The sequence below is a fragment of the Coccinella septempunctata genome, chromosome 6 (assembly GCF_907165205.1).
Source record: "Coccinella septempunctata chromosome 6, icCocSept1.1, whole genome shotgun sequence".
Lineage (NCBI taxonomy): Eukaryota > Metazoa > Arthropoda > Insecta > Coleoptera > Coccinellidae > Coccinella > Coccinella septempunctata.
The window spans coordinates 11621922-11639753 of NC_058194.1; positions in this window are offsets into that span (position 1 = coordinate 11621922).

Consider the following 17832-nt stretch of genomic DNA (forward strand, 5'->3'; position numbering starts at 1 on the left):
AATTCTTCAGCATCGTTCGCTTTCATATAGGAACCCTCATTATCTGAGGTTTTTGACATGGTTTTTTACTCAGATTTCTCAAAATATCAAACAATTTGAAAATAATAAAATATTCAGGAATCTTCACTCAAATAGTCTAATATAAAACTATGGTATAAAGCCAAAAGTTTTCTACGCTATGAGAAAAATCAGGAAAAAGATAAGAAAAATAAGCTCACCTGATGTTTTCTGCAGTACCAAAGATCAAGACCTGGACACTGGCAGATGAACACCAACTTCAAAAATTTTAGCGACTTGTTGTTGTACAGCCTCTTAATTTCGAAGATGTCCTCATTCTGGGTTTTCACCAGTAGTAGGTGTATTGGCTTCTTAGTATGAATGCTAATGTATTTATTGCTGGAGACTTCGACTTTAGGAAAATAGGAGAATAGGATGGCCAACATCTCCATCCCCACCTCCTTATTCCACCAGGTGATTTACAAGCCAACCAGACTCGTTCATAGCCAAAACCCATCAACCCTAGATCTTATGTTGACGAGTGATCCGGATCTGGTTGACGACGTTGAGTATTTAAGCCCTCTGGGTCGATCGGATCATGTAATGATTAAGTCTACTTTTCAGGTTACTTCACTTCCCGCACTTTAAACATCTAAGAAGATTATCTCTATTATTGATTATGATTCCCCGAACTTCTACCTCTCTAATACGGAATAGTCTGTTGAGTAACAGGAATATTGATGGTGCTAGGGAACGTTTTTGCACTTGTCTGGAGAAATCTAAAGCTTGATTTACCAGGAGAGAGTTGATCAGTTCCGTGTCATCCAACCTTGGTTGACTGATGAAATCATTGCAATGCAGCATCGGAAAAAGAAGCTCTGGCAGCATTTTCTTCGCAGTGTGTCTGAGCTGGACTATCGTGTTCATCGCAACTTCACAAATGCACTTGGCAAACAGAATAAGAACGCAAGTTGTTTCATGAATCTCTTGCCCAACCCAATAACTGGAAAAATTTTTATGAATATATTCGAAACACTCTCAGCTCTAAGGTTTCAATTCCTTGTGTCAGAGATGAATCAGGTGGTCTATGTTCTAGTGACCCAGAATGATTTGCAGTCTTCGCCAATGTTTTCACCAATTCCTTTTCTGGAAACCCAGGTAGCTCTCTGCCCTGCATTACTTCTCTTCGTGTTGTCGACTCGCTTGAATCTATTGACGTCAACGAGGAAAAAATACTGAAACTTTTATCTGAGTTGGATGCATCTGCCGCTCCTGGTCTGGACAATATCTCTGCTGGGTTGCTAAAAAGATCCTCCACATCTCTCTCACTGCCGGTAACTCTCTTAGTAAGATTATATTTCAGCTCATGTCAACTATCATCTGCTTGGACAATATCTAGGATGACTCCTGTTTCCAAAAAAGGGAAAAAACTAAGCTAGAGCAATTACCGCACAATTAGCCTCCTTCCTAGCAATCCTATCATATCCAAGATTGCTGAGAGAGTTGTTTGTAATAAATTGCTTAATTTCTGAATTTTTAAAAACAACATAATTCCTGGGTGCCAGCATGGTTTCCTGCCTGGGCATTCGGTCGTCACGTGCCTCCTAAAGTGCCTTCAGAACTGGATCAACTCTCTCGACTGTAGGATACCAGTGGATGGTATCTATTCTCTCGAGCCTTCGAACGTGTTCCTTTCAATCGCCTTCTTTACAAACTCGAGCACTTTGGGATTAGAGACAGTTTATGGGCTCTGCTCCGTTCGTTCATCACTGGCAGGTAATTTTTGCTCAGAGTGGACGACTCTTTTTTGGATATCAAGGCAGTTGCTAGTGGTATCCCTTAGGGTTTGGGCCCGCTTCCTCTTCTGATTTTCGGTAGGTGGAACTCTTTACCGGAGAGTGTAAATTCGTTAAAAATCGGAGAGCACTCCATTTTTCCTCAGAATGATTTTTGTTTTATAGCGGGTTTTCCAATGAGGACTTGACAAATTTTTTTCAAAATAAAATTCAAACCATTTGAGATATTTCAAAAACTTCATCATCGGGTTGAAGTACAATCAAAACATTTATGAATGGAACTCGACTTCGTTCATATGGCCACCGCGGGCACGTTTGCAGAGGTCGATTCGATGACTCGGCAGAAACGGCTGCTATTTTTGAATCAACAGAATCAGTTAACAAATCAATTTTAAAATCACCTACGATAATGAATTTTACTCTTTCAAAATGACATTTATCGAGAATTAATGAAAACTTCTCAAAAACCATTAATATCACTCAAAGGGAATGTGATAGGACTGTATGTACAAACTACAAGATATTTTTCAGAGCCAATTACAAACTGGCTTGCACAACATCAGTAAATTTCATACCTTTTCCAAAGAAAGTGACACATCCACCATGTCGGCCAATTTCCCGGCAGTATGACAAAGCTGAATATATCCCGGCAGAGTATACATTGGTTATTCCTCAGTGTTATTCCACTCCACTGTTCGGTAATACATACAGTATTTATATAGTTTTTAGATGAAAAATTTTGCAGTTTCAAGAAGGATGTGGTAATAGATTAAATATTTTGGTTAATTTTTTCATTGATTAATTGATGTTTGTAGCTGATACTTCCTTCCGAAAGAAGATTCTGAATTTAAATTCTTTCAGAACAACTTCTTTCGGATATTATTCGGTTTTGATAGTTGGGCGAATTCCTCATCCGAAGGCACTCCAACACTGAATTGTTACCTTTCGTGGGTAGCTTTTTCACTTCGCATCTTCTAGCACCCGTGGATTTCCGAAGAAAGTCCATTGTATCAGCTTCAGATACATCACTCTTCCTACAATATATAACCACTTCTTTTTTGGTGCGCCCTTGATTTTCGATTCTGATGCCACCTGTTTGAATCCCGTGCATATCACTGAAGATTTTTGTACTTTTTGTTTTTATTTTAACTACGCTTCAACATAGTGGTGACTGTGAGAGGCAAGCATGAAGGCTCACTGAGCAACCTAATGCAAACCCCTCTCAGGATTATCGAAAAGTGGTGCGAGGAGGAGATGCTAACTGTCAATCCCCGGAAGACAACACTGATTCCGTTCACAAGAGAAAGGAAATTAATCAAGAAGCTATAGATGAAATAAATGACTGGTGTATTAAATGGAAAATAATGCTCCACGGACAAAAGAGCCAGGCGATATTACTGCAGAAGAGGAAATTGAGAACTACAACAAATCTAGAGGTATATGGAGAAGAAATCGAGTGGAAAAACGAAGCGTAATTTAGGTATCACTCTAGAAAAAGCTCTAACTTGGAGAAGCCATATCAAACAAACCGTTGACAAAACCAAGGCAGTGATGAATATGCTCTACCCGCTGATAGGTAGAATGAGCCATATGTCAAATGAGACAAAATTGAAAATAATCAAAGCCGTTGCTAGACCGCAACTGAATTATGGATTAGGTGCTTGGGGATACGCGGCAAAGAGCCATATACAAAGAATTCAGGCAACAGAAAACAAGTTACTACGATGTGCCATAGATGCGCCTTGGTTTGTCAGGAACAGATAAATCGAGATTTGAAGTGGGAAACCACCACCGAATTTATAAAGAGGAAAGCTGAAAAGATATTCGATACAGCGAAGGAACATCCAAACGAAGAACTCAGGAGACTAGTGGACTACGATCCGGAGGAAGAATGAGAATTTAAAAAAGGAGACCGCGAGATCAATTGAGGAGAGATTAAAATGAGTACGGAAGCTTATTAAAACTATACTAAGAAGAGATATCCGAAATGGACGAACATGATAACACTAGCACGACAATGTGCAAGAAGAAATTAACCGATCAAGGGATAAATGGTTTAAAGGCAAATACCCGGAACCAATGAAAAGCAGGTTAGGTTTCGTGAATCGCCAACTCAGGAGAGTGAGTAACCCCACAGTGTTCCCTAGAAATGGGTTCCTCTGGACGAGAGATAGAGCCCCGTGTTTTCACGGTCGCAGATTCCCCCTGCTATAAATATATAAAAAAAGGAAATTTCGACTTCAGAGAGCTGGTCCTGAATGGCCAGTCATACATAGAGACTCTTTTCAAAGCCACGGCGGCCATGTGGGCTTGCAAAAGACTTTCTGGAAAGACTTGTGGCATGAAACCGAAAATGCTACTGTGGCTATACACAGCGGTAGTACGTAATATTGTCACCTATGAGTCTCTAGCATGGTGGACAAAAACCGAAGAGGTCACCACACGCAGCCGGCTGCAGAAACTGCAAAGGCTGGCCTGTGTTGGTGTTACGGGAGGTATGCACACAGCTCCTACAGCAGCGCTTGAGGCCATACTTGATCTGCCTCCCCTACACTAACATGTGTGAAAATGTAGCCTGCTAGAAGCAATAAGAATATCCCTTAACGGGAATCTCCTACCCGGAAACTGCGTTGGACATATGAGGATATTGAATCAACTGGACACAACACTCTTGGCAAAACCATCGGATGTTATGCCAATCATTTTCGATTTCGAAACGCCCTTTGAAACGGTCATAGCTGACCAATAAAGCAATAAATTTCGTGAATCGTTTGGACAAAAAGTCATCCACGTGGTTTACTGATGGATCAAAATCAGAAAGGGGCACTGGCATTGGGGTATATGGAACTAAACTGAGGATCTCCAAAGCCTTGGGAGGTGTGAACTCTCTATTTTACAGATCGAGGCACTGGCTGTTTACGTATGCCCTCAGGAGTGTCTTAAAATGAACCTCCTAGGTGCGCATATCTATATCACCACGGACAGCCAGGCCACGCTGAGGTCCCTGGAATCACACTGCCAGAGATCTCTGCTGACATGGGAGTGCCGTAATACCATAAAGCAACTGGCCAAAGACAACAAAGTGACTCTACGATGGGTACCAGTGCACTGTGTTGTTGAAAGAAACGAGAAAGCCGATGAACTTGCAAAAGAGCAACAAGGTTAAGACATACTGGACCTGAGTCTTACTGTGGGATTGGAAAATACTTAACGACCAAAATGGTAGACAACAACAGAGCCACAGAACTACATCGATCATTCTACGGCTTCGGTTTGGGGGAACTTAAACACCACCGAGCGTGTAGCTCATATATCGATAACCCCCCCCCCCCGCTACTGGTCCGGCGAAGACTACATCCGTGCTATTCAACTGAGATCCAAGTGCCTTCCAACAGCTGCACTTCCCTGGGTGCGCGGCGAGGAAGCAATGTGCCGAGCAGGGTGCCCCAATCGAGAATCCCTCTCCTATGTGCTCCAAAAATGCTGTGTTATGCATTGGGAGAGAATCAACAGGCACAACTACGTTGCACTACGCCTTGAGCAGATGGCAGTAAAGAACGGATGGCAAGCAACAAGAAAGCCGCATATAAGAGATAGAGAGGGCAGACTATTCAAGCCTGATCTTTTCCTAAGCAAAGACAACTGCTTAATAATCTCTGATGTATCCGTGAGCTGGGAATCCCCGGAGCCACTAAGCATGGCCTATGGCATCAAGAAAACCATATATTCTACTCCAAGCTTCCTTGAAAAATTTCGTGAGACCAACCCGGGGAAAGACATACAAATGCTGCCGCTCATCGTCGGTGCCAGAGGAGGATGGTGCCCAGAGAATAGGGTGATTACTGAATTGGTCGGTGCCACAACATCCGATATAGGTGACCTAATTCACACTGCTCTAAGAGGTGGATGCATAATCCATAAGCAGTATAGCCGCATCGTTTGGCGCAGTTCCCGCAGCAACAGGATTCGTCTCACTGCTACATCACAGTGATAACGCTTAAGTGTACCGAGTGTGCGCTGTGAAGTTTGGTTCGTGGATGCGGTGGCGAGTGAGTCGAGTAGTTCGAGAAGAGAGTTTGTTTGTCGTATGTGTTAAAGTTTGTGACCTACATCTAATAACTTCATGTTCCTTTAACTTTAAATATTGCTGATAATCTTAACGACAAGGATCCCTGCGAGGATCGATATACCACTGATATTGTCACCCTGTTTCGATTGAATATAAGTGGCTTTGTACCCACTCAAATATTAGAAAGACTCGTGCCGAGCCATGTAGATCTGAACTTCATGAATGAAGCCTTAAACAGCGGTCCAACAATATGAGTTGAACAACAGATTAACCCTCTGGAGAAACATTCCTGGACTTACCCAGTCAAAGAAATTCGTTATGATTTCATCGACCTACACCAGAAAACTGCCAAAGCTGTCACGATCTGAGCTGACTGCACCGTATGGGTGAGTCAGCAGATGAGATTTGTAGGCTCTGTGGATCAGAAGCAGAAACAGCTGAACACATAGTATGCAAGTGTCCACAGGTGGCGGACCTAAGAACCACTCATATGGGGAAACCGGTCCTGGATACTCACGAGGTAACGGCTATGGCCCCTAAGGATGTTGTCAGTTTTATCAACACCTTTGACGACCTCCTTGGGTTCCCATGAATGAGTAGGGTAGAGAACAAAAGATCTACATGGTCGCAGTTCCCGAAAGGCTAATAGTCCCACAACGATCTCGGTTCAAATAATAATAATAATAATAGGATCAGAATACACATATTTTATTGTTAATTTTCATAGTCAGAATTTCTCTCATATGATAATATTGTTGGTGTTTATCAGTGGATCGTTTATATTGTGTGTTTATTGTTTTTTCCTATTCGAAATTTGTTTTTCCTCCACATCACGAATTCTTTGAAAAAGCAATATATTTTTCAACTCCATTTCATTTTTGCAATGGGATTAGGGTAAAAATTCATTCAAAACGACAGAATTGCAAAATAGCGAAATGCGAAAAATATCATAAACATCGAAAGACTTAACCTCGGAAACTATTCGGTCTATATACAGAGACATAGTATCCTATTGTAGAAAATTTAGTCTTCTTTGAAAACGTCCTGAAGGAGTATTTCCAAAAACTAGTCTTTTATGGTTATAAATCGCCAAAATTTGAGAAAATAACGGTTTTTTCGATTTTTGACAAAGTTGCGTTCGGCACACGAGGTCACAAACTTAGATTATTCATAAGGACATCATAAACAAGTCTGCAAATATCAAAACCACCCGATTTGACGCATGCTGCGACGTATAAATATACTGAAGCATAAACTCTAGTACCTAAATTTCCAGAACGACCCTATAATGCGTTCTCCGTAATAGTCTAATAGCCCACCCACCGTGGGAAACCCTGTATGGAGTTTTAGTTGAAGATGGGCTTTGCATTTAATAGATACTCAGCAAACGTAGAATTTCCAGAGCCCTTGATGAAACAATTTCTGTGTTTTCTGAAATTTTCAGAGAAGAATATTGGAAAATAAAAATTGTTTAACAAGGCATTCTATTGCTGAGCGTATTAAATGCGAAGCACAACTTCAACGAAGACTTCAACGAAATACACTGCGCAAAAAAATTAACGCACATTCTGAAAATCTCAATTTTAATGAAAGTTAACTCTACATTGACTTTATAACTTATTTTTTATGTTCTCTCTCTCGGGAAGGTTTTGAACGAAACAGGACACATTAAATGGAAGAAAATATCAGGATTTCACCGAATCTCATGTGAAAGAGAGAAATGAACAATTTTCAAAATACTGAAATGCTGATAAGTGATTTAATACTTGGTATTTCCACCCCTTGCGTTAATTACAGCTCGACAACGACGGTTCATACTCAAAATGAGTGATCTAATCCTTCCCACATTTCTCCGAGTTGGATTCCTAAGTCATTAAGAGTAGCTGGATGATTTTCTGAACTTCTCAGCCTTCTATTGAGGTTGTCCCAAACCTGCTGAATCGGATTGAGGTCTGGACTTCTTGCTGGCCATTCCATTCGAGAGACTTCAACCTCTTCAAGGTACTCCTGAACGATGCGCGCACGATGGTGTCTGGCATTATCGTCCATAAAAATGTAATTTTCAGCAATGTATGGGACAAATGGCACTACATGCTCTTCAAGAATGTTCCTTATATACTTATCAGCATTCATAGCTCCATTATCAACGATCACTAGGCCTGTGCGAGCAGTCAAAGATATTCCACCCCATACCATAATCGATCCTTCCCCGAAACCAGTAGTATTCAGGAAATTGCACTGAGCATATTTTTCATGTGGACGTCTGTATACAAGGGAACGTCGATCACAATGGTAGAGGCTGAATCTAGACTCAGCTATGAAGAGAACTCTTTCCCAATCGGCCTCTTCCCAATGGATATGCTCTCTCGCAACATCCAAACGCGCCCTTCGATGGGCTGGGGTAAGAGCTGGGCCTCTTGCCGCGACACGTGGCCTTAAATCATATTCTCTGAGGCGATTTCTTATTGTCTGAGTGCTAATTTGCACCTCATGAGTTTGCTCAAGCTGAAGATGAAGGAGGCGAGCGGTTGCAAACCGTTGTCTCAACGAAAAAACTCTCGAGTAATGTTCTTGAATGGCAGTTGTTATCCGTGATCTACACTGTCCTGGTCTTCGGTCATTCATACCTGTCTCCCTGAATCGCTGCAACATTCTGGACACACTTGTATGGGAAACTCCAAACCTTTCTGCAATTCTTGTGTATGTCCACCCTTCTTCTCGCAAAACTACCGCTTGGGCACATTCCTCGTGGGTCAAATTGCGTGTTTCGCGTTGCATAGCGATCGAGTGTAGATAATCAAACGAAAGAAAAAAAAAAACTTAATTAGAATATTGAGTATCAATAAAAGTTATCTCCGGATAACTCAACGACCAGGTTGACCTCAATAATTTTTTATTACTGAATTAATTTTGAATATTTGTGTTCAACTACTGTTCGATCGTGAGTTGGGTTGCCTGACTCCGGTTTGTCAGGCGTCGACGTAATGCGGAAGAAAGAAGAACTTTGCCGTCTGTCAATCACGACAATTCGTATCATCGCCGGACGCGCCGAAATCCTTCTTTCGAAAACCTAAATAATCTTCTTATAAATCGCCGAAATTATCGCATCATCTGTCATCTCTCTATATTGAGTGAATAAAAGTAATATTGAGCAACTTTAAGTGAAGTGCCGCGTATCCTTCATCTATCGTGCTACGGAGCTAAGTGCAGAAGGAGGGTTGGTTCTGTGTTTCCCTCCCCTTAGGAATCCCTTTTCTGATACCAGACCAGCGGAGATTCATCTGAGTTTCGACTTCACCCAGTTAGGGTAGGTAAGAGCATTTTCACTTGTTCAGTTGCTCAATATCTATAAGTCATCTGAAGTTGGCAAATGATTTTGCGATCAATTATTGGTGCCGTGAAACCCGGGAAGTAATCTAAAATTCCCTCAATTCAGTCTATTTTTCCATTTCTGTTCATCTGATTATTTAATTTCAAATTCATCATTTTGTTTATTCGGATGAATCAATCGAATTTACTACACGGCAATACTTATCGCGCTGTCATCTGTTTTTATTTTCAGCGATAAGCGTGTGCATCAGGTAGTTATTCCGGAATTCCTTCGAAGTAAATTCGCATCTTGAAATACTTGCAATTTCACAGTGTTATTATTGTTGTGTTGCATTCAACGTCATCTGTTTATTATCTTCACTGATAAACAATCGATCGTCTGTTCATTGCTTCTTCGAAATCCCCGTGAATAATTTTATTCTTTCCATCTTTTTACATACCGGGGTCGTTCAGCAAGGTCGGAATGCCGTCGATAGACAAATTGAAGGTCTCTATCGCCGAGTCGATGGTCAAGCACGAGAATGCATTCGCCGCAGCTGCCACCCTGCTCAATTTAATTAAGGGTTTGACCACTGAGGTCCAGGTAGCTAACATGTGCCTGACTGAATTCATCAGGGTGGAAAAATCATTCAGGGAAGCTGATGACTTGATAGTCAGACTCAACTCTCAGTTGGAGGAGTCTGAGCGTGACGATTGACCTTCCAAATTTGCAGCATTCTTCGAAACTTGCCTGCATATTCGTTCCGCCCACAGCCGCATAACGGCATCTTCGTCTGTTGCCGCGCCTTCCTCATCGTCGGTTGAGCTTCCGATTCCTCGGGTTGAGTTGCCCTGCTTTTCCGGTAAAATCGAGGAATGGCCCGGATTTATTTCTCTCTTCGACGCCCTAGTGCACCTGGCGCCCGTTCAGAAATTTCATCTGCTGTCGTCGGCTCTTTCCGGTGAGGCCGAATCAGTGATCTCCGGATTCGAGATGAATTCGGCCAACTATCTTCTGGCTTATCAGGCCATTCACTCCCGCTACCAGAATCCCCGGCGTCTGGCAGATCTTTACGTGAACCAGATTTTAGAGTCCCGGCCAGCATCTGTGTCTTCTTTGCCACAATTGAAGCGATTCATCACCACCCATCAGAACGCCATAAATGCCATCAAGGCGCTGCCAATATCAGATCTTGCAGACTATCTTCTGTTATCTATGTCATTGCGTAACCTCGATGAAGCATCTCGCCAGTTGTTCGAAGGGCAGTTATCCTCTGATCATTTTCCCACTCTCGTTCAACTGATCGAATTCATCAATCGACAGTTGCGAGTGTTGGAAAGTTCTACTCTCACCTCGGCCCGATCGTCTGCGCCCAAGAGATCGTCAAGACCTCAATCACCAACGGCCTCAGCGTCTGTTTATTGAAAACATGAAATATTGAGTTTTCCCTGTATCTTTATGTTGAATACTCTATTATTTGTTAAGAAGAACTCTGACAATCTAAAAAAATGCTGTGAGTTCCATAAACATGACACAAGACACAAGAACACTCTTGAATATCCAATTCACAGGACTTCAGAATTCTAAAAATCACCACTGTATAACGGCATTGAACTTTTTAATCACTTGCCTGACAGATTCAAGACCTTACCTTATAATCTTTTCAAAAAGGAAGTTAAGAAGTTTCTGTTGATCAACTGCTTTTATAGTCTTAGGGAATTTTTGGATTTTAAACGTAAGCAATTCTCTAATTTTACATAAGTTCAAATTGCTATTCTAATTTTATATAAGTCTATATTGTTATTGTAAAACTGTATGACCTGTTTCATACAATGGTTGTTTATCTGAGGGGATGTAATAAACTTATTCTTATTCTTATTCATCGTCTTCTGCAGGGTTGTCATCCGCCATGTCTCTTCCATCACCTTCTCTGCCTGATGCTTCTCGCTCAGTGTCCACATGCCCCTCTTCTCGTGACAGGCTTGACTCTTCTGACGTGTCGTCCCAAATCCTACCTTCTGATATGGTGGGTCCCTCTGCAGTTCCTGATCTTAACACCATTCCACTGATCTCTCCGCAGCAGTCGAATCAGAGACTTGTTAACCTCGTCCGGCGATTTTGGGAACTCGATAAGGTGCCTGACATGCTCCCCTTGACACCCACTGATTTCAGCCGTGGTCCCACCGGTCGATACACTGTTGGTCTCAACTTGTCATCTCGCCAGCTTGACATCTCCGTCAATGTGGCGACCAGGAAGTTCCTTCGATTAGAGCATCGTCTCGATAACAACCCTGATCTTCGCAACGCTTATAATGAGTTCATGCAAGATTACATCGACAGTGGTCACATGGAATTGGTTTCTGAATCATCTGACTGTCCTCAATATGAGCCTTACTATATTCCTCATCATCCTGTACATCGTCCGGATGATCCTCCGACCAAGATAAGAGCGGTCTTCAACGCCTCTTGCGCATCTTCTAATGGCAAGTTCCTCAACGATCTTCTACTTACCGGCCCGAAGCTGCAAGCGGACATTTCCATTCTTCTTCTTCGCTTTCGTCTGCATCGATTTGTCTTCACTGCCGATATCAGACAGATGTATCGACAAATTCAGATACGCCCTGAGCAAAGAGAGTATCAACGCATAGTCTGGCGCTTGACCAAACAGGAACCTCTACAATATTATCGTCTGAACACTGTCACCTATGGATTATCTGCCGCTCCTTATTTGGCACTTAGGACTATTCGGCAGCTTGCTTCGGATGAGGGAGCCAAATTTCCTGTTGCAATGCATCTTCTTCATCTGGAATGGGACCAACCTCTTTCGAATGAAGCCCAGCCTTCGTGGTTGCGATTTCAATCCCAGCTTCCCACCTTGGCAGAACTCCATATCCCACGATTCATCCCTGCTGTGTCGTCATCACCTCATCGGCTGATTGGCTTCTCTGACGCATCTCAGGCTACGCTGCAATCGTCTATCTTCGCAATTCTACATCATCTGATCAATACCACGTGTCTCTTGTAGCGGCCAAATCTAAAATCGCTCCCTGCAAAGCTGTGACCCTGCCTCGTCTTGAACTGTGCGGTGCCCATCTGCTCGCAAAAATCATGCATCATCTGTCCACCCGCGTTCTACCGAATCTCACAACTGAGTGCATTGCCTTTTGTGACTCCTCCGTTGCTTTGTCGTGGATCCGTGGTGAAAGTCACAAATGGAAGACATTTGTTGGCAATCGAGTCGCTGAGATCCAGGATTTGATTCCTTCAGATTGCTGGAGGCAATTGTGCCTCTCGAGGATTGATGCTCGCGGATATTCATCATCACCATTTATGGTGGCGTGGTCCTCCTTGGCTCTCGCTCGACTCATCTTCGTGGCCTCTTTCCTCTGTTGATTCCTCTCAAACTGAATAAGTGGAGGTCGAGGCCAAGCCGACCTCTCGCTATCGACATCGCTGAAAACCGCGATGATGAGCGGCGAGGATGAACGGGTGAAACATCCTTGGTATGTACGGTCTCATTAGAATATGAAGGTTTGTTTTGAAATCGATGTAAAGATCGCGACCGCGACCTCCACCGCGCTCATCCAGGCATCTTCGGTATGAACGTACCCTTATTTTATGTTTGTCACTTGTATGCATAGAATGAAAAATATTAGATGACAGAATTATTTTTCAGGGAAATTAACGTCAGATTTCTTTGGCACCGTCATATTCACACGATGGAAGATTTAAATGAAATAAGATACTTTTATTCATTTTAATTCAATTCTTCATTCTCATAATTGTTTGTTTATTTTAGGTTAGTTTGGGTTAGGTTACGTTAGGCTAGCATAGGTTAGCCATGATATGTAACAGCAAAAAACCAATTATTTTATTATGATTTGGTAAAGTTGTCGTTTTTTTAGGGTTAAGTTTATAAGAATTTATACGCGGAGGCTGGTGTCGTAAATTGCATTTTGAAACCACCATTCTTAAGCTATCACTTCTTATAGCGTCATAGATTGTATATTCATATAGATTATATTTAAAACATTATACAGTAAACGTTCATTATCAAGTTCATTATCGAGTTGAACAACAGATTAACCCTCTGGAGAAACATTCCTGGACTTACCCAGTCTGTTAAAAATTGGAGGAATTTTTAACCCATCTCTACCACTTGATGCGCACCTCTATCAACTCAGTGACTGCGTTTATCGTTACATGCTTCTGTGAACGTAACCTTTAAATCGCTGTCAATCAGCTGTTCAAAAAAACCGGTGGAACCTGTTGAATCTGCTCAATTCAATTCATTCTCTTTAGATTCTTCGTTCGTTCAAGTGAATTGGAACTTGGTCTAAATTCTTAACGTGATTTTTAGTGCACTCTCAACTTTTTTCAATCAGCTCAAATCTAATAATATTATTTTATATTATACTAATCAATCGATCAACATCTCAAAAAGGTACAGTATTTTTTCACTCAACAAAAAATGTAATCATTTTTTGCATGTGTCACGTTAGAATATCATTCTACATAATGTTCCTCTCAACATTCATTCCATCGCTATGCATTTTCTCACTATTACATTCGAAATATTCTGCTCTACATCTCTATATCATGTCTGCATGTATATTTTCTCAATTTTCCCCGAATCTCTCAATCAACCACGTGCTCAATGTACCTAACTGCTTCAACCCTCTCAAAATGCATAGATATTCCATTCGCTTAAATTCACATCATCTCGAAAACCACTCACAGTTTAATTTCTCTAATTTTAGCACCAAGTTCACATTTCACACCACTCTATTAAAAGCTTATATACTTGTATTCACTCTCATTTTGTATATCTGTCACCTCAGATTATCTTTACACCTCTTACGATCAGACTTCTCAGGCCTCTTAAGTTTCAGGTACCTCTACGCTCAAGTTGGACACTTCGAAGGCTTCTCATAGACCAGATCGAAATCCATCTCACTACACTCAGCACTCCGAACAAAGGAATACACTCAATTAACTCTCTTGGACAGACTGGTTTGTGATAATGCTCGAGGAGGTCCAACCTGATTTCAACTCAATAAGTATAATTTATTATAAACTTTTGCATGTATCTATTACCTGAAACTTATGATACGTTATTTCATTTCTCTACATTGCATTTGTAACATAACTCACCTCAATTTATGTACTCTCATACAACACCTTCTGCTTTTCTAATAGATTTGCTATTCCTGTAAGCGTTGGTAATCATCTCTCTACATTACATTTGTAACACAACTCACCTCAATTTATGTACTCTCATAAAACACCTTCTGCTTTTCTAATAGATTTGCTATTCCTGTAAGCGTTGGTAATCATCTCTCTCTCATTCTGTCTCATTACACCTGTCTCAATACAATACATATCTCTAACTTCTCAAGTTGTCACTGCAACCTTCTGTTTTTCTGATAGCGAGACAGTTTATGAAATCGTAAACTCTATCACTGTAAACGTTGTGCTTGCATGATAACACTCACATCAATTCATAACTATCAAGCTCAATTATTATGCAACTCAAAATACATAAACATGTTTTGATGCAAATCTATCTCAATTCTCTCAATTCTTATCAAATACATAATAATTGATCTTGTTACTCGATACATGAAATTCACTCAACCTGCTCTTTCACTCAAGCAAATACAACGTTGATCTTCTCATTGAAACATTACTCTCAAATTCTCTCAATAACTTCTCAATACTTGTAAATAGGTTCACTCTGTTTAGATGTTGTATATAATTTTACTTCATGCGAGTGTCTATTTATTATGTGACGTGTTTGATATACAATAAAGATTTTATTTTACCATCTCCAACTCAATCATTTGGTAACAGTCCACTTTTAAGTAATTGCCAAAAATCTCAACACCCAGATTTTTGAACATTTGGTCCTTCGGGCCGGATGGTTGAGTTGGAATAATCATTCATTCACATCACATTCATCTCAAAAAGGTCATGTCTCAAAAGTCGGGAAGATCTTCTCCATCTCCAAAAGAGGATGACGCTCAACTCCAGGTCCCTCCTACTCGATCATCCAGATCTTCCACATCTTCGCAGCCTGATGTGGGACCTCAAACTCGCTCGGCTGGTCTTCCCACCAACCTCAAATTGAAAGTCGCTACTCAAATGAGTAGACTACAACTCATGAAGGACATCTTCTCCAAGCTGTCCAACGTCTCAACATGGACTGTGCAAGATCTGTCACACACTCAAGAACAACTGCAAGACCTTCACAAGAACTTCTCAAAGACTCACTCGTATTTTGAGTCAGCGTGGCCTGAGTCGTGTCTCGACCACGAATACTTCGCATCTTCAGTCTTCTTCGAGGAATACTCTCTATTCCAATCAGCCATCTCGAAATTAATACAACTCAATATGTCACTCAATCCTGTGGATTCACAGCCATCCACTTCTGCTCAAGCCCCTCAATCTTCTCAAACTCGTCCTCGATTGCCTGACATCTCAATTCCCACCTTCTCAGGCGACTTCTCAAAATGGCCTGCATTCCGAGACCTTTTTCAATCACTCGTGATCAATAGCACCTCAATTTCTGACATTGAAAGGTTACATTACCTTCGAACATGTCTCTCTCAAGAACCTCTCGACACCATCTCTAGTCTTCCCTTAACGGAAGTCTCGTTCCCCATAGCTTGGAAGAAGCTTATGGATAAATATGAAAACAAAAGGCTGCTCCTCTCTTCTCAATACACAAAACTTCTCTCCTTCTCATTGGCGAATCAGAAAAATTCTACCGCCTCATCTCTTCGTCAATTTATTGACAGCATCGTCAATCCTCTCCAAAGTTTGAAAGCTCTAGGTGAAGATCTAGAGCAGAATAACAATCTCTTGGTGTTCCATATCATCAATCGTATGGATCACGCCTCTCGCACTCATTGGGAAACTCTCATCTCCTCTAATAACGAATTTCCCTCCTTCGCTCAGTTGATGGAGTTCCTCCAATCTCGCTCCAGAGCTCTAGAATGGACTGAGTCCAATCAGAGACAGTCATCTCAAGAATCCTCTCGCTCTCGCACAACAGTGCACACCATTTCTCAAAAGGCTACAGCTCAAACTAAACCTTCTCCTCCACTCATCTCAAGCAAATCGGCCTCCTCGAACACTCCAATCTCAAAAGTCTCTTCTATGCCCAACTACACCTGCGATGATTGTGGACACGACCACTTTATTGCAGATTGCCCTCGCTTCTCCAAACGCTCACCTCAAGAAAAGGCTGATGTAGTATTACATCGTATCCTCTGCTCCAACTGCCTCGGTAGACATCATCGCCACTCTTGCAGAACGACAAAGATCTGCAAAATCTGTGGAAGTCGTCATCATACACTTCTACATGATGCTCCTCTCAGCAGTAAACCACACTGCAAAGTTCCACCGGTACCCCCTCGAGTGCTTCCACAATACGCTCTCACATCTCAAAAATCTGCTCAAAGGGAGGTGAGTTCTAGCAACTCAGCTCTAAAGCCTTCAAAATAGTTCGAAGAAGCGTTGAATTATTTTTCTTCAGCTATCTCAACCACGACTCAACACTCTCCTCGCCACTGCCATCGCCCATCTCATCACCTCAACAGGATCACACACGGTTCGACTACTCATCGACAGTGGATCCGAGCTGACCTTCATCTCTCAAGATCTAGCCAGAAAACTCAACACCTCTAGAAGGAAGTCGCATGTTACAATTGTGGGAATTCATGGAAAGACTTCTAAGACACAAGGATCTCTCGCCCTCACTCTCAAGTCGACGTATGACCATCAAACCATAAATATTGATGCTCACATTCTTTCATCATCTTTCTCTAATTTGCCTTCCTTCTATACATGTTTTCAGCAATCTCTACATCTCCAGCATCTCAAGTTAGCTGATCCAGAATACCACATCTCAAGAGCCATCGACATCATTTTGGGTGCTGATGTATATGGCTCAGTTGTTCTTCCTCAGATGAAAAAAGGCCCTCCATCATCTCCAATCGCGCAACTCTCAATCTTCGGCTGGCTAATCCTAGGACCTGTGTGTCAAGAACAGGAACGCCTTCCGATTCAATCTCCAATGTTTCACACTGTTCAAGATGAAGACTTACATCATCTCCTCACTAAGTTTTGGGAACAGGAAGAAATTCAACCAACGTCTACGTCACATCTCACCTCTGACGAGCAAGAATGTGAAAACCACTTTGTCTCCACTCACTCTAGGCTCTCCTCAGGGAAATACATGGTAAGATTACCATTGAAATCATCTATTGACGTCTTAGGTTCTTCCAGACAACGAGCCTTCCGATGTCTGCAAGCCTTGATTCGGAAATTCGACAAGGATCCTGACTACTCTCTGCTCTACCACCAATTTCTCGATGAATATGAACTCCTCCAGCACATGCAACCAGTCTCGTCAGAAAAGGTCAACTCAAGATATTTTCTTCCTCATCATGGTGTTCTCAAAACAGACAGCTCTACAACGAAACTGCGAGTAGTCTTCAACGGCTCCAGCCCCACCTCGACTGGCATTTCTCTCAACGATATTATGCACACCGGAGCGAAACTACAACTCGACGTGATTGATGTTCTTATGTGGGTGCGTAAATTTAAATTTGTCTTCTCTACAGATATCACAAAGATGTACAGACAGATTCTTG